Raw genomic sequence first — 15652 nt, forward strand, 5'->3', positions numbered from 1 at the left:
TGAAGGCGGGTCGGAGAAAAGGCTGAGCAGCGTGGATGGATTCACCGAGAAGACGGAGAAAACAGATCTGGGCATCTAGGGAGGGTGAGGGGGCCATGTGACTTGTCGCAGAGACTTTCCTGCAAAGATTTTCTGTCCCTGTGGTCACCGAATTAAGCCTAGTAAAGATTCTTCATTTTCTTCTAACTGATTTAGGGAAAATTAAATTAAATTCTCAGTTTACTGTGAATTCACATGCCTTTCTTAATAATGCAAAAGAGTTACATTTAAACTGGGGATGCTATAATACAACCATTATATCTGAAAAGGGCTTGGCCTGCCTCCAAGATTGTTCATCCACCTCTATTTTTAATTCAGCAGAGGTTAATAGCAATTCACAGATGCCTTCGCATGGCCGGCTTCCCTGGAATGAACAGAAGATGTGGAAATCTCAGAGAGTAATGAAGTCATTATGATAACGATTTTAATAAAATTTTCAATAGTTAAGCCACCTTTTGGTGATCTATTGTTAAAAAAAAAACTAAGCCACTGAGTCAGAGGCTTGGAAAGGTCAGAGAACAGGCTGTTTAACAAGAGAAATAAAGGAAGAAGGAGAGGGCGGCTGGCTGGGCTGGGGCGGGAGCCTGGGAGTTATCAGGGACCCTCATGTCCGTGCTGGGCATCTGGTCCATGTGCTGCAACGTCACGTCTCAGCTGAGACCTGCACGTGCTGTCCACACATAAGCTAAGACCCTCCCGACCTGGAGATCATGAATTCAAGACCAACCATGATTAAGGACGGAGGCACCTACTCAACCCAAGAAAGAAGCCTCCGCTCTCAAGGAGCCAAGGCAAGACTTATTCATGGAAGCCCTCACCCTTGACTCTGCAGGAAGGGACTCAGGCATCGCCTCAGGACTCACCAGCTCTTAATCTATAAAACAAGCCGGGCAAACCAGTTCTTGGAACATATCCCATGCAAGACCCACATACAAGCTTTGAGGCAGGCACCTGACGGTCTACCGTGAGACCCACGCAGTTGTAACAGTTCCCAGCAGAACTAAGGAATGAGACTGCACTGTGTTGGGTGCCCTTTGCTTAAGAAAACAGGCAAGCAAACAATGTAGTCTCAAAAGATTTCAGTAAAACAGTGGTGATGCTGAACAACAGGAACAAAAAACCCGTAAGTGGGTGAGCACCTGTGAACTGGGACGCCTCCCCTCCCGGGGAACGCCAGATGAAGGGAGTGTCCGTGTGTGCGTATGAGCAAGTCTGCGTGTTGTCCACGGCCTCAGCGAGAGCAGGTGACAACCAGGGGGCCAAGACGTGGGAACAGCCTAAATGGCCACCAACAGAGCACTGGATAAAGAAGATGTGGTGTGTTTATACAATAGAATACTACTCGGCCATAAAAAGAGAATAAAATAATGCCATTTGCAGCAACATGGATGGACCTGGAGATGGTCCTACTAAGTGAAGTCAGACAGAGAAAGAGAAATAATGTATCACTTATACATGGAATCTTGAAAAAGTGACACAAGTGAATTTATTTACAAAACAGAAACAGACTCACAGACATAGAAAACAAACTTACGGTTACAGGGGGTGGTGAAAGGGGGTGGGAAGGGATAAAATGGGAGTTCGAGACTTGCAGATACTAACATATATAAAATAGATAAACAGCAAGTTCGTACTGTAGAGCGCAGGGAAATATATTCAATATCTTGGAGTAACGTATGGTGAAAAAGAATTTGAAAACATATATATGTTTGTGTATGACTGAAGCAGTGTGCTGCACACCAGAGACTGACGCAACGTTGTAAACTGACTGTACTTCAATAAAAAATATATATATATGAAAAATATATATATGGGGCCATCATCTGACGGCTTCACCTTCCTGGTCTGGGGGTGTGGGGAACAGCTGGCTGCACAGCACCCTGAGCTCAGAGTTTAAGCGGATCTTTTATCTTCCTGCCTGTCAACTGTCTTCCAACAGCAAAAAACCCTATGAAGTAAAATTTCAGAACAATAAAGACTGAGTACACCAAGAATCCTGCAGATCCGGTCCCCACGTACAGACCCATCTGGGGAATCTGTACACAGCCATCTCTTCGCTGTGTGAACGGAGATGCCAATTTCTGACGCCCTAAAGTCAAAGAATTCACTCATTCAGTCCTAGCACTTTCTCTTTTTGGACAACCCTTTAATTCTGGCTCACCTGCTGGGAATTAGAGATGGCCACATACATTTAAAGTATGTATGTTTGCATTTCTTGGCCCTGCTGTTTAATAGAAAAGTGATTTATAACGCCGGATGGCAGAGACAGACTCCGTGTGGCGCAGTGGAGCGCTTCCAGATGAGTTGAAAGATGGCTTCTGAGCGTGAATTATATGCCCGCATGTAAACAGGAAGACAAGGGGAATGATGAATCATCTTCCACGATCTCTTAGTGCAAAACTGCAGACTATATCATTTAAAATTTACTCCCAGCCTTGCCCAAGTAACGCGATCGTACACAAACAGCCTGCCAGGCACATCTGGACACGAAGGCTAAGCTTCCTGTAACCTAGAGAAAACCCAGGAGTAATCCACGTTGCCGTGCACGCAGGCCACCGAAAGGTGGATACCACGCAGTGGCCTCAACTCGGAAAGAAATGAATGAGTTAGCTGAAATGTCTTGATTTGATATTAACATGCTATTTTAGTTACCTTGGAAGATAAAGTTGCCCTCATCTCTCTTTGAAGGGAATCTGTAAGCCTGGGCAGCTCAGGGCGACTGACATTGCTGTAAGGCTGTTTGACTTGGGTGGGTGGGCGGGGAGGGTGTGAGTTAGGGGACTAGGGCCCCATGATAAAGGGATCACCTAGGGGCCCCAGTTCCCTAACTCACCTGCATCTCTCCTGCTCCCTTTGATAAGAGCAAGTGGCTGGCCTGCCGGGGAACCAGCGGGCCTTCCACCCAAAGGCAGCAGAAGTGTAACTCCATCTCCGTGCGGCCCGGGGTAGTTTTCTGTTGATACAGCAGGAAAAACCAACGCCAGATGGATTTTAAATGTGAAGGGCTTCCTCATGCCTTGACTTATTTTGCTGCTTCTGCTTTTTTCCTATAAATTACATTCCGAGCGCTCAGAGAAATCAACTGTAGCACCCAGGAAGCTGCAGCAGGGCGTGAACGTGTAATGAAGCGCAACCGGCCCCCTCCCGCCCGGCCTCTCCAGACGCCCTTGCAGCCCAGGGTCTGCGGTTCGCCAGCCCCCAGCTCCGAGCCGGGCTTCCCAGCGGACAGCCTGTGGGCGGCCTGTGCCCCGCCCCTTCCCCTTCCTCTGTGGTCACATCGGTGCTTCTAAGCGTCTCTCCTGGGCGGGAGACGATGCAGGGTTTCACCGACACCTGGTCCGAGGACGGGAGGGACCAGGTGGGAACCCAGGCCCCTTGAAAGTCCGGGACATGCGGGAGCTCCCAGGACCAGTCTCACCTAAGGGTGCTGACGAAGTGTTTGCTGGATGAAGTAACTGGGGAGACAGGCCGATGGGAACAGGCACTCACCCCCAGCCACCTGGTAGGCCTGGGGACCACCGCACCCTCCTCTAGCTGTTTACATTGTGCTTTGGCCAAGAGGGAAAATAAAAAAGCTGGAGTTTTTACCAAAAGGCAGTTTGAGAGCTTGTTTTAATTCACTTGCCTTACGGCGGGGCTGGGGTTACATCTTTACCAGATGAGCGTTTTTATTCCCGTTTGTGGGAAGACGACCTGCCAAACACGGGACCCGGACCGGCACCGTGCGGGGCTCCTCTGCGCGCAGACGCCTCCTCGGGCCTCTGTCCTGTCTCCCTTCCTAACAGGGCTTCGCTTCCGTGGTTAAACCGCTAAGTCAGACTGAGCTGAGCTGCAGTGCGAAGCCTTAACACGGGTGACGCCTATCACGTGCCGAAAAGGACAGTCCCACAAAAACGTGACCTGCGCTGAAACGTCGTCCCAGCCACGCTGCCAGGGACAGGACAGCGCGGCCCGAGGGCAGCTTCACGAGAACGCGGACACGTCTCGCTCCGGGAGCCGCGCCCGTGGGGGCCTGGCGCTGCTTCACTGGTCATAAGAGAAGAAACCACTCCCAGCTGTTCTGGAAAAGCACCTACCTTCTTAGAAAGGTCACCACAAACCCTTCCTCCCTCCTCTGGATGAAAACGGATTTGTAAGAATCTCTGGGCGTTGACACACCTTCTCCCCTTCAACCCTCCCCAAAGCCAGGTGCGTCTGCAGCCCCTTCCCTTTGTCCTTTGTCCTGTGCGTGACCTTTGTCCTTGGAAACTGGCCCTTCTGAATACCTCAGACCTTCCCAAACCCAGTCTCATGACCTTCACATGCAACAAGCTTGACTCCTCCACTTTCTCGTAGAAGCGTCACCGTCCATTGCTTTTCTGGAAAGGGGTTTGGGGGAACTCTACAGGAGGACGTGCGGCTGCCAAGAGCTGTGGGCAGAGAGGGTCGGGTGGCATGTGTGGGGAAGGAGTCCTGCGGGCTCGCCCTCTCCCTTACGCCCCAGAGCTTCCACATTTCCGTGCCCCTCCTCACGCAATTAGCTGCACCCCTGGGGCCAAGTAACGTCACGTTCTGCTGACCAGATGCTCGGAGATGAACGGGCTGCCAGTGGGCGTGTCCTTACAGGACCGCAACACTGCGGTCATTTCCAGAAGGGGGTAAGCAGCGTCGGGCAGGGGAGGGGCCTCCACAGGACGGTTCAGTCTCATCACTAGCCTTAAACCAGGTGCCCCCACGCACGTCCCCTATCCAAGCACACCCTTCAGATCTGTGATCACACACTACCTTGCCTAACCTGTCGGTTCTTTCCATACATCAAAGAGGTAGGAACGAAGAGTAAGTGACAGATGACCAGATTGCTTCCGCAGTGTAATCCTTCAGTAACCTTGCGAACAAACCATGTGAACAAGACAGGATGCAAAGAAACGATCACGAGACGCCGACAAGCCCGCATACAGTGGGGGTGGCCACACGCTGACCCCATCTGAAGGATTAACTGAGGTGACCTTCCCTGTTCCCTTTAAAACTTTCATGGCCGAGCAGAATCTTCGGAGTTGATTTCTGGGGACACGAGTCCTCCTTCTCCCCAGATTGGTGGCATTTTGATTAAAAGCAACTTTCCTTTCTGCCAACAGTTGCCTCTCTTGAGTATTGATTTTCTGAGCGGCAAGCAGCTGGACTGGAGTTTGGTAGCAGGAGGAGGAACAAAGGGACCCAGAAAACGCATCGTCTCCAGGACCCGGGACAGCAGGGACACGAGTAGGAGATGCATCGGTCCCGCTATTTTACTGGCAGGTTGAGCAATTCAGTCTAATAGGCAGGAAAACTTCCGCAGGTGCCCGGCCCCCGCATCCCTCAGCTGCAGAGGCGGAATCCGTCCCGGAGCACCGGCCGGCGGCCCCTTTCTAAGTGCACGTGAGTCACCTGGGGTCTCGTTAAGCGCAGATTCCCGCTCAGCCTGCCCGGGCTCGGGGCGCGCTGCTCGCTTCTAGAAGGCTCTCGGGCGGCGCTGAGACGCTGGTCCACAGACCTCACCTGTGAGGACCAAGGCTGATGGCGAAGCAGGCAGGGCCCCTGCCCTCCAGCCCTGACAGCCTCCTAGGGGAGACAGGCCTCGACTGGCTTCAGGAAAGGGGTTCCAGCTACCACTTCTTGCTTCCTTTCACCTCGAGGCGCGTCCATGCACCACACGCTCTCATTTCTGCGGGTCTCCCCGAAATCACCCACGTCTCCTCGGCCCCCTTCAAATGTCAAGGCCACCGCTGGGGCTAACGTTGACTGACCTGCTCTGTATACCCGGAAATAGCTCCCTGGAGCCTTCAACAGCACCGCAAGGTACAGGCGTCGCCCCAGCTCCCAGACAAGGAGACAGGCTCAGCCTGTAGGGAATTTGCTAGCAAAGTCGGAGGAAGACTTGGCACCCAAGAATCCGACTCAAAAGCCTGCCCTCTTTCCTCTGCGCATTCAAGCACTCAAGTGGCCATTCGTTCATTCCATTACTCATTATTTCCCATTCACATGCCTGCTGAGTGCCCCGACGTCCCAGGCACCGTGTGGGGGCGGGTTAATACTCTACAGAAGAGGCCTCAGAGATCGTGAGACTCAGCGAGCAGGTGAAGTCCTTCTCGGGGGCCCTGCGCCGAGAGCACATTTCTCAAATCTCCATTTCAAACAGTCTGATGTAAAATAGATGCTGGCTTAATGCTTTGCTGGATAAATTGGGTGCTGGAAGTTTTCCGAAAGCCTTTGGTCTTGAAATCCCTGTCATTTAGAACCTAAACACATATTTGAAATGTGTTAAGTGTGCCGATAGCTTCCGGGGGCCGTGACACCGTTTCAAATAAATAGAGACTTGGTTCCTCATTAGCTGCCCGTGCCCGCAAAGCTTTGAGTGTTTGCCGTAGCCTGTGCTTGGGGGCTTCAGTGTGCCACTAACTGCCACTTTGAGGCACAATTCAGTTCCAGGAAAATGAGGGTGTCAGCCACCCTCACGACCATCCGCCACTGTGCCCACTCCCGGTGTTCGACCTGTGAGGGGGAAGGTCCGCTTCCGCCCGGAAATGCAGCCCGCTCGCTGGGAAGCTGAGGCCTCTGTCTGTCTCTCTGCTTTTCCCAAGGGCCTCCCCCCCCGGCCCGTGCTCATGGCCTCGTCCAGCACTGACAGCATCAGCGTCCTCAGAGGGCCTGAAGGGGCGCTGGCAGCCACGCCAGTGACTTCACAGGTTCATGGGACTAGCGGGGAGGCACGGGTATCAGCCAGGCGGAGATGTTCCGTTCCTAACTTCTGACAGGGCCACACGGAACACACAGCGAGGCAGACTCACAGAACACCCGGCTTCTGCTGGGCAGGGCAGCCGGAGAGCCACAGCCGGCCTTCGTGAAGTCTTGGCAGCTGTCCCTGTGACTGGAGGCTGGTGGCAGTGTCCTTATTCCCCTCTGCTCTCAGTCCTGATGGAGAGATAGGAGCATCTCACGAGTGGGAAAGGGGTCCTGACCTCAGGCATGTGGCATGGGGCGTGTGTACTCTGGCAGCCAGACCGTGAGGGTCCCTTTCCGCCCTGTGTGTGGGGAGCTTGCCTGCACACTGCCCGGGACGGGGGGGCGGAATTGCTGGGTTCTCTCAAATCCCCAGTGCGCTTGGCTCGCCCCTTCCTGCAGAAATGCCTCGCTGATCACACACTGTGGTGGTAGAAAATGAAAGGATGAGTGTGGTCAGGGAAACACCCGCCTTGGGTCCAGGGCAGAGAAGCAACACTCTGCAGCCATCATGACCTGACACACCTACGGCGAGTCTGTGACGTAAGTTTATCTGCATGTTGAACCATTTCCACTTGGTCACTCTGGAATATGAGAATTGGATTCTCTGCCTCTAACAGAGAGAGAATTGGGTCTCTCTCACACCTGCTGGTCTGGGTTGCAAAATAATATGCAGCTTCAGATGGGAGCCCGGAGGAAGCAAAGCTCTGTGCCTGGAGCCACACTGTGATGGTCAGAGAGTGGTCCAGCCCCTCACCTGTGAGGGAGGGCCCCCTCCTGGAGAGTTGTGGGGCTCCTTCTAAGGAAGGAGGCTAGCTTGCCTTCCAAGGTGACGCGCTCCAGTCCTTCTGTTCACTCTGCATGTTTGTAGAATGCCTTCTCAAATCTCCTTCGTGTCCCGGGGCTGGTGTGTCCCTGGGAAGCTGGCTCAGGGAGCCCTCCTGGAGGACGTCCTCTGGCGCCCCACCAACGGCCCACGGGAGCACCCCTCCCCTCGTGCTCTGCGCACCTTCCCTCCTCCCCCATCTCTGCACCCGCCCTTGCATGTGACGGCCACTCTCACGGGCCTTCTCCCAGTTGGCTGTGATTTCCAAGGACCAGGATTTTATCCTATGTGATGACTCAGGATGGCACAGGGCACGTCCTCGACAAATAATCCTCCCAGTGAATGAATGAATCGAACACCTCTTCACACTGTAGGTGCTCGAGAAACACCTGCTGGGTGACTGACGCCCCGGGCCTGAGACCGCGGCTGTGCCCCAGCATCCCCACGAGTTAGATGTTATGGCTTTCTTGGGGATGCTGCAGTGGTGCTGGGACTGCCCTCGGCATTTCTTCTGAAGTCTTACAAACTAATATTACAAAATATAAACGAAAAGCCTGGGGAAACTGTCCTGAAATTGGAAACCAGTGTCCTCTGAAATACGTGTCTGTGGGAATGCAAGTCTCATTAAAGTTTTCTTAAATTGAAGTTCTCTCCGTGAAGAAAAGGATTAGTGGCAGTTGGAGCCTAGGAGGCCCGCCACGTGCAGGCCACGTGACTGTCTGCACCTGCTTCTCCACGTGTAAGATGAAGAAGGACCTCCCCACCTGGGCAGAGTGCTGTGCGGAGCCCCCGGGAGGGGCTCCACAAATACTGCTCCTTCCCGTTAACCCCACGCAAGTTCATAGATGGGGGGCCTCGTACAAGGCCGCCTCGGCCCCCAGAGCGGCGCCTGAGGAAGGTTTCAGAACACAGAGGAGATGGAGGGCAGCTACAGCTTTGGAAGGGCCTTGGTGACCATGGTCATCACAGAGAGTCCCAGGCCCTCGGATAAAGGTGACAGCCACCAAGCCCTCCTGCTTCCGGAGGCGGGAGAGGACAAAGTCGGGCCCTGGGACGATCCAGCTGAGAGCCTGAAAGGAGACCATGCACCTGCTTTTCCTCCCCGCGGGGGAAGAGGTCAGCAAAAGCCGCACAGCTCACAGCGGGCCTTTTGTTTGTTTGCTTTTGTTTTTACATTTTTTCCCTTATACTGAAGTATAGTCAGTTCACAATGTTGTGTCCGTTTCTGGTGCACAGCATCACACTTCGGTCACACACACATACACACATTCATCTCCACATTTTTCATTACAGGTCACTGCAAGGTACTGAACAGAGTTCCCTGTGCTGTACAGTAGGACCTTGTGTATCTATTTTATATCTAGTAGTTAGGATCTGCCAATCTTGGACTCCAGGTTTATACCTTCCCACCTCCTTGTGGTAACCACAGGTTTGTTCTCTGTGTCTGTGAGTCTGTTCCTGCTTTGCAAAAAATAAGTTCCTTTGTGTGTTTTTTTTAGATTCCTCATATAAGTGATACCATATGGTATTTATCTGGCTTACTTCACTTAGAATGACAATCTCCAGGTCCATCCATGTTGCTGCAAATGGCATTATTTTATTTTTTATGGCTGAGTAGTATTCCAGTGTATAACTATACCACAGCTTCTTTATCCAGTCACGTAAACATTACAAGGTACTGAATAAAGTCCCCTGTGCTATACAGAAGAAAGCTGCTGTTTATTGTTTTACATATCTGTGTGCATCTGCAAATCTCAAACTCCCAGCCCCTCTCTTCCCACCCCCTTTCCCCAAGACCTGGGTTTTCACTCTGGCTGACCCTGGAACTGAACAAACTCCACCAGGGGTGACCCTTCCCTGTCCTCACCTCCCGAGCAGGGGTCAGAAGAGAGGCTCAGAGGTGGCTGTGAGGACCCTCCCATCAGAAGTCCGATGCTTCCCTGACTCAGGCGGGAAAGCCGGGGGGCAGCCTTTCTCTTCACACACCTGCTCCCCCGCCATCCCACCCCGGCCACCTCCGCACGTGCCGACTGCCCCTCCCAGTGAGACTAATGCTGGTTCCGCACCAGGAGAGGGGAGCTGGCTTCCCTGGGACCTGCTTCCCTGGGACAACCTGGGTTCCCAGGAGAAGAGGCACTAGCTGGAGCGTCCGGGGGGCCCAGGGTTCTGCGCCCCCACTGCCCCTCGGGGGGACTCAGTGGAAATGTGAGTGAATCCAGGCTTGGGCAGTACCCTGGTTCAGATCCCAGAGCCATCACTGTCAGGCAGTGACACACTCTCGGCCTGATTCTTTACCTGTCAAGGGAGCGTATTAGGATCCCCCTCATGGAGTGTTTGAGGTTAGAGCTGAGGCACCTAAGCCTTATGGCCCCTCTTCCACACAATCACGTCAGCAACAGCCCCCTTCTCCCTCACCGCCGGTCCTGCTCTTTCTAGGCGCTGGGGGGCCCTTCTGCCTCCTCTCTCCCCACACTGGGCACTGTGTACCTGCGTCCTGCATCGACCAAGCCTCCCCCACCGGCAGGAACACCTGCTCCACCACAAAGAGCAACACTGTCTAAGCATCAACAAGACAGCTCCTTAAAAGACACCATCCTTCCTTGACCTCGCAAGGGGTCACACGGCGCCCCAGGATGACACTTAGATCCGGGTGACGTGAACTGTCCGTGACACGTCATTGGATGTCCGGCCCTCTGGCTCAAATCCCTATAAAGCTGTGCCTTGACTTCTAACAGGCAGAACGGCTCCAGAGGTTTCTGAGGTGCTCTTCCTCTGGTTATCATCCTCAAGTTTGGCTCGAGTAAAAACTTTCCATTTCTTTCCTAGATCACCTGATTTTTGTTGTTGTTGTCGACAGCCTTCAGGCCTCTCTTACCTCTTCTCCCAAAATGCCTCTCCCCACACCCACAGTCCAGGTGTCTGAAGGAAGCATAAGTAACTAGCTCCTGTGAGCTGGTTTTTTTTGTTGTTATGTTTTTGTTTTTCCGAGTCTTCCCGATGTCAGACAGCACTGAGGTCACGTCATAGAAGTAACTGACTTCACTGTGTGCTTGGAACATGCTAGCCGCTACTCGGCGCTCTTTGCGGGCATTGAACTCCTGCCATCCTCCCCACGCTGCACAGGTGGGTACCATCATGGTCATTTTACATTTTCCTCTAAATCACTCACTGGGCGACTAAGAGGTAAAGCCAGTACAGCAGAAATTAACGCAACACATAAATCCACTATGCTTCAATAATAATAATAAAAAAAGAAATACAATTCGAAAGAATAAGTAAAATCATAAGACAGCTCTGCAGCCTCGCCCAGGGCTCAGGTTGCTCACCAGCGTGGTGAGGGCTACAGGCCTTCAGGCACCACAGCAGGCCACCAGCAGGTGGATTTGCTCAGAGAAGACCCCGGACGCAATGTCCCCTGCAGTCCCCTGCAGGCTCCGTCCTGATGACAGTGCAGACATGCAAGACTGAAGGGAGGACAGACTTCTGAGCAGCCGAGCACCAGGCGGACCAACGAGGTGTTCGTTGTCATAGAGCCTCCAAGTCTGTTGCCGTGGTATGATGGCCTCTGTTACACCAACTGGGGAGATGGAAGTTTACAGGGAAAGAGAGAGCTAATTGAATGTGATTATCGATCTCTTCAATTCCCCTTCACCATCATCTGGTTCCTTGCTGTGAGGTTTTCTCAGTTAAACCAGAGCTCAAGCCTGAAGCCGTGGCGGTTTCCCGGGCAGTGCTCCCCAGCCTCCTGGAGTCTGGCTGCATCAGAGGTCTGTGCCCTGAGGTCGAAACGCACATCCTTTTAACACTGTCAGTCAACGGCCAAAGGTCCTGCCGTCTGACTGTCCAGCTCCTCCCTCTGACAAGAAAGAAGTGAGAAGTCCAATCTGAACGTCCCCATCCCAGCGCCATCACGATGACGCCTGGGGCACAGTGCGGAGTCCTGAGCGGGCCTGCACGGCAGACAAGAAGCAAAGGGCTCTTTCTGAACTCACAGTTAGAAGCAACGGTCATAAGCCCGGTGGCTGCTCTATGTTTATAACACTGTTTCACGTGAATAGAAAACTCGGTACAGTTTGGACCCCTGGATCCTTTTCAATCAGATCTGGAGAAGGGTTTTTTGGTTTCAACTTGCATGTGCTCACAATACCTGGGAATTACTGGGGGATCTGAATGTCCCACCAGGCACCACTACTCCTTCTGTAACTGGCTGGTGATGGTCAGAGGCAGAAAGGAAAGCCTCAGAAAGACACACCCCCTGAGGCTGACGCCCGCAGATGAGAAGTGTCTTAGGCCCTTGGGCAGCCTTCTGTAAAGACAGGTGCCTGACGGAAAGGTAAGGAGGGTAAACACTCCAGTGGGCGGTGCCCTGGCGGTGCGCCGCTGAAACCTGACGGAGCTCTTTGGGAGCCAGATTTCTCTGTGACTCCCACCCACCGCCCGGAGCTCACCATGCACGTCCTCACTGCGTTGCTGGAGAACAGGTTTTGGTCTCAAGTGAAGAGTGAGCCAGAGCAGAGTGAAGCTAGGTTTCTTCCGGGAGATGCACACTCCACAGACAGAGTGCGGGTCATCTCAGAGGGCGAGGGAGGTGGCCCCAGGGTGTAGGGTGGCTGGTTTCTATGCGCTGGGTAGTTTTAGCCGCTAGCAAGTAAAAGCATTATCCCAAGTGTTTGGGGGGAGGGGGAGGGATTCCCAGGACCCAAGCTGCACCCACTTTAGGCCTTTGATGGTCAGTGTGGGAGCCTTCATGGCGCCTGTGGGTGTGTCATTCAGCAGCTAATGTACGGCCATGAGCCTAGAACGAGGCTCAAAGTCCACTGGAAGTTGAATCTGCTGCCATCTTGGACTTAGTTGGTTCTAAACAGTTAACCTACCCTCAATGGCTGTGTCATTCTTTTACCCCTTCCCTGCTGTCTCAACTGGAGCACGGGCAGGGCACTTCACCCTCTGTCCATTGGAGGGGCTGTGACAGACTTAACTTCCAGCTAAGCATTCTTTTAATATTTTTGGGAAATCACTGCTGTAAAATACTCTTACTCCAAATTAGTTTCAGAGGACTCTTCTAGATTTCCAAATTTCCTTCAAGTTACATGGTAGATACCCAACATAACCAAGATTGTGTGTGTGTGTGTGTGTGTGTGTGTGAGAGAGAGAGAGAGAGAGAGATGTGTGTTTTTCTCTGAAATTAAAAATTTGCTAGACTTGAATAAATTATTTAGGCAAAGAAAGAACCTTTACAATCTGCATACTGAACATGTTCTAAATTGTGAGTCAGGAGGCAGAGTGGAGGAGGAAGAAAACGACATTCTGGTGAGGCAGTTATCCAGACTGAGGCTGTCCCATTTATTTTTTTTTTCACTTCAGTTCCAGAACCTGATGTTTTAATGGCCAAAAACGAAAACTTATTTCCCTGACTGTGCTGTCTGGACTGTCCCCTCAAACCGTAATCGTTTTACAATAGGTTTCTAATGCACAATTGCCAATTAAACTGTGCATTTAACCTTTGCACAAAGCACTCCATTTTCTTTTGTTAGGGAATCAAGCTTTTAAGTCAGCCGATCAATCCTCCAAATTATATAAGGACACAGCACTTGCTTGATATTTATTATGCTGGGCAGAGTGGAATATGACTAGAGTAGTGATAAACAGCACGTCACACGTTCCAGATGGGATGAATCAGCCGGGGCTGTGTGGATTCTGCAAAGTGCAGGGTATCTGTGATTATCCGGGGCTCTTCAAATACTGAGGGGACATAAATATGCAGTGAGATGCTGCTGACTGTAATAAGCAGAGTTCAGCTCTATTTTTGTCCAAGGCAATGCTTCACTTTCTCCAGCCAATTCTTACCTCCTCGTCAGTTTTTCAGCCTCCATTTCTGGGTCCCTGCAAACACCGTGGGGAGCTCCCCTAGTGCGAGTTTTTGCTATTCTGAGTCCTCTTTTCTCCCTACGTAACCACCAGAAATGGAGGCTATGTTGGACATGTTAGGAACCACTTAGAGAAGCTTATGATTTATTTTCTCCTCATTTTCAAATAATGAGGAGCTATTAACCAATGCTGGTTCTCTGTGTCAGACCACTGGCAAAACAAAACAGTGATGTGTGATTAGGAGAATTCAGTTACGTGTAAAAATCGGCTTACAAATGCTCTAAAAATAGATGCTACTTTAAAAAAGTATCTTGTTTTCAAAATTCCTACTCAAAAAAAAAAAAGAGATTCTCTGGGTTCTGTTTCGTCATTTATCAAATGAGAGAGGGTCTACTCTGGTCTTACTTTGCACATGGCTCCAGGTTTGTTTAAAAGCAAACTTGTTTTGTAGTTAGACTGAAAGTCATCTTACTGCAGGCAAATCCGATTACCTGCAAATTGCAAATCACTGTGATCCAGAGTTTCAGGGCTCTGTTCCTTGGAGATGGCTTTTTATCCTCTGGATAAAAAGTTATTGTCTGGATTTAACTATGAACAGGCTGTGGGGAAGGGGGCAGGGAAACTGTCTGATTTAGCCACATTGACATAAATACAACATTTGTATACATTTGGTGCTAATGTTTTATATTGTCTTTTCAAAATCAAGCAAATTGATAAATACGCCATATAAAATCTAAAAGTAAAATGTACATCCTTCTAAACTCTGCAACTGTTTTCCTACATAGAAACAAATGACATTACACTTGCAAATTCAAAACGTCAGGAAATGCCTGTGATTAGGTTTTCACAGTTACAATGATTAACTGGAGTTGCTGGTATTAAGGCCTGGATTTTAAAGCATGAGCTAGTCCTTGGCAACTGTTACATATGTACCACGTGGGTGTGGTAATGTTGCTTTGCCAACAATGTATTTCACATTTTCATCTTGATACTTCCTCCACAAACTTCTTCCAATCTGAATCTACAAAGCCCCCATCTTTGAGTCTTTAATGATATGCCATTTGAAGGAGCTGATACGCCTTAAGGAGAAGAAGAGCATCTTTGGTCCCTTTCTCCTTTCTCACTCTGTGGCTCCCCCAGGTTTTTGCCTGAATATATTCAAGGACGCTCTATCTACGCCCCGGCAGATAACAGGACTGTCTACTGAGAGAAGACTGGGTGCTTCACCTTTGAAGTGACATCCGACACATTTAGAAGAATAATTTACTCAAGTGGAAGCCACGTAACGTGAAATTAACCATTTTAGAGTAAACGACTCAGTGGCGTTTAGCACGTGCACAACGTTGCCCACCACCACCCCATTTTGTGAAGTATGTCCGTCACGCTAAAATAAAACCCTTATCACATACATTTTCCTAGGACATCCCAGTGGTTCCTGATACATGGATGAGCACAGAATGAACTGGAGTGACGGTGAGCTGTGTAGAGTCTCCCCGTCGTGTCCGGATGGATTGCTGGGGCCGTGGGGTGCGTGAGGAGCTCAGTCAGGACAGAGGTCGGCTGACTGGGTCCTGTTGGTTCAAACACGTGTGGGAAGTTTCTAATATATATTAAAGGGCAGCTCTGTAAGCTGCCAAGACCCCAGATTAGCAACGCGTCTGGGACAAGAGTATAGGCAAGGATCCGTATTTCGGGCTTCTCCCCTCCTCACGGCCTGGCAGAGCTCCCCTCTGCGCCGCTCTGTGCTACCAGACAGGGGGCGGGGGGCAAGGAGGCCGAGGAGCTCCAGGAGGGCTGCGGAAAGCCCTAGGGCACTCAGAGAACGGAGTGGAGAGAGAGGTGGGGTGGAGAGAGGTCCTTCGTGGTCTTGGTCTGGAAGGGTCAAGGAACAGAGGCATGGGAGCCCTGCGGGGAGGGAGCTCTCAGAGAGGAAAGAAGAGAATACCCCCCCCCCCCCGCTGGGGGCGGACTAGGCTTTAGCCGGAGAACAGGCAAGGACGACAGTTTACTTCCTGTGGAATGTCGTGCCCTTTTCTGCCTCTTTAAGGACCTTCGTTCCAAAATGTTTACAAATCAAACTTGACAAAGCAATAGGGGACATGCATTTCTTTTGGCTGCAATCATCCAGCAAGGGAGAGGAGGCCGAGGACAGCCCAGGTGACGCCAGCACCCGCTCCTGCAGGT

The 15652-nt window shown here is 51.3% G+C and overlaps 1 protein-coding gene across 1 annotated transcript in view; it reads right to left on the reverse strand.

Moving 5' to 3' along the window:
- Positions 1–15652, reverse strand: part of DPP6 (dipeptidyl peptidase like 6) — an 837334-nt gene that overhangs the window by 482793 nt on the left and 338889 nt on the right. The gene's annotated exons all lie outside the window — the stretch shown is intronic.

The sequence above is a fragment of the Vicugna pacos genome, chromosome 7 (genome assembly GCF_048564905.1).
Source record: "Vicugna pacos chromosome 7, VicPac4, whole genome shotgun sequence".
Classification (NCBI taxonomy): Eukaryota; Metazoa; Chordata; class Mammalia; order Artiodactyla; family Camelidae; genus Vicugna; species Vicugna pacos.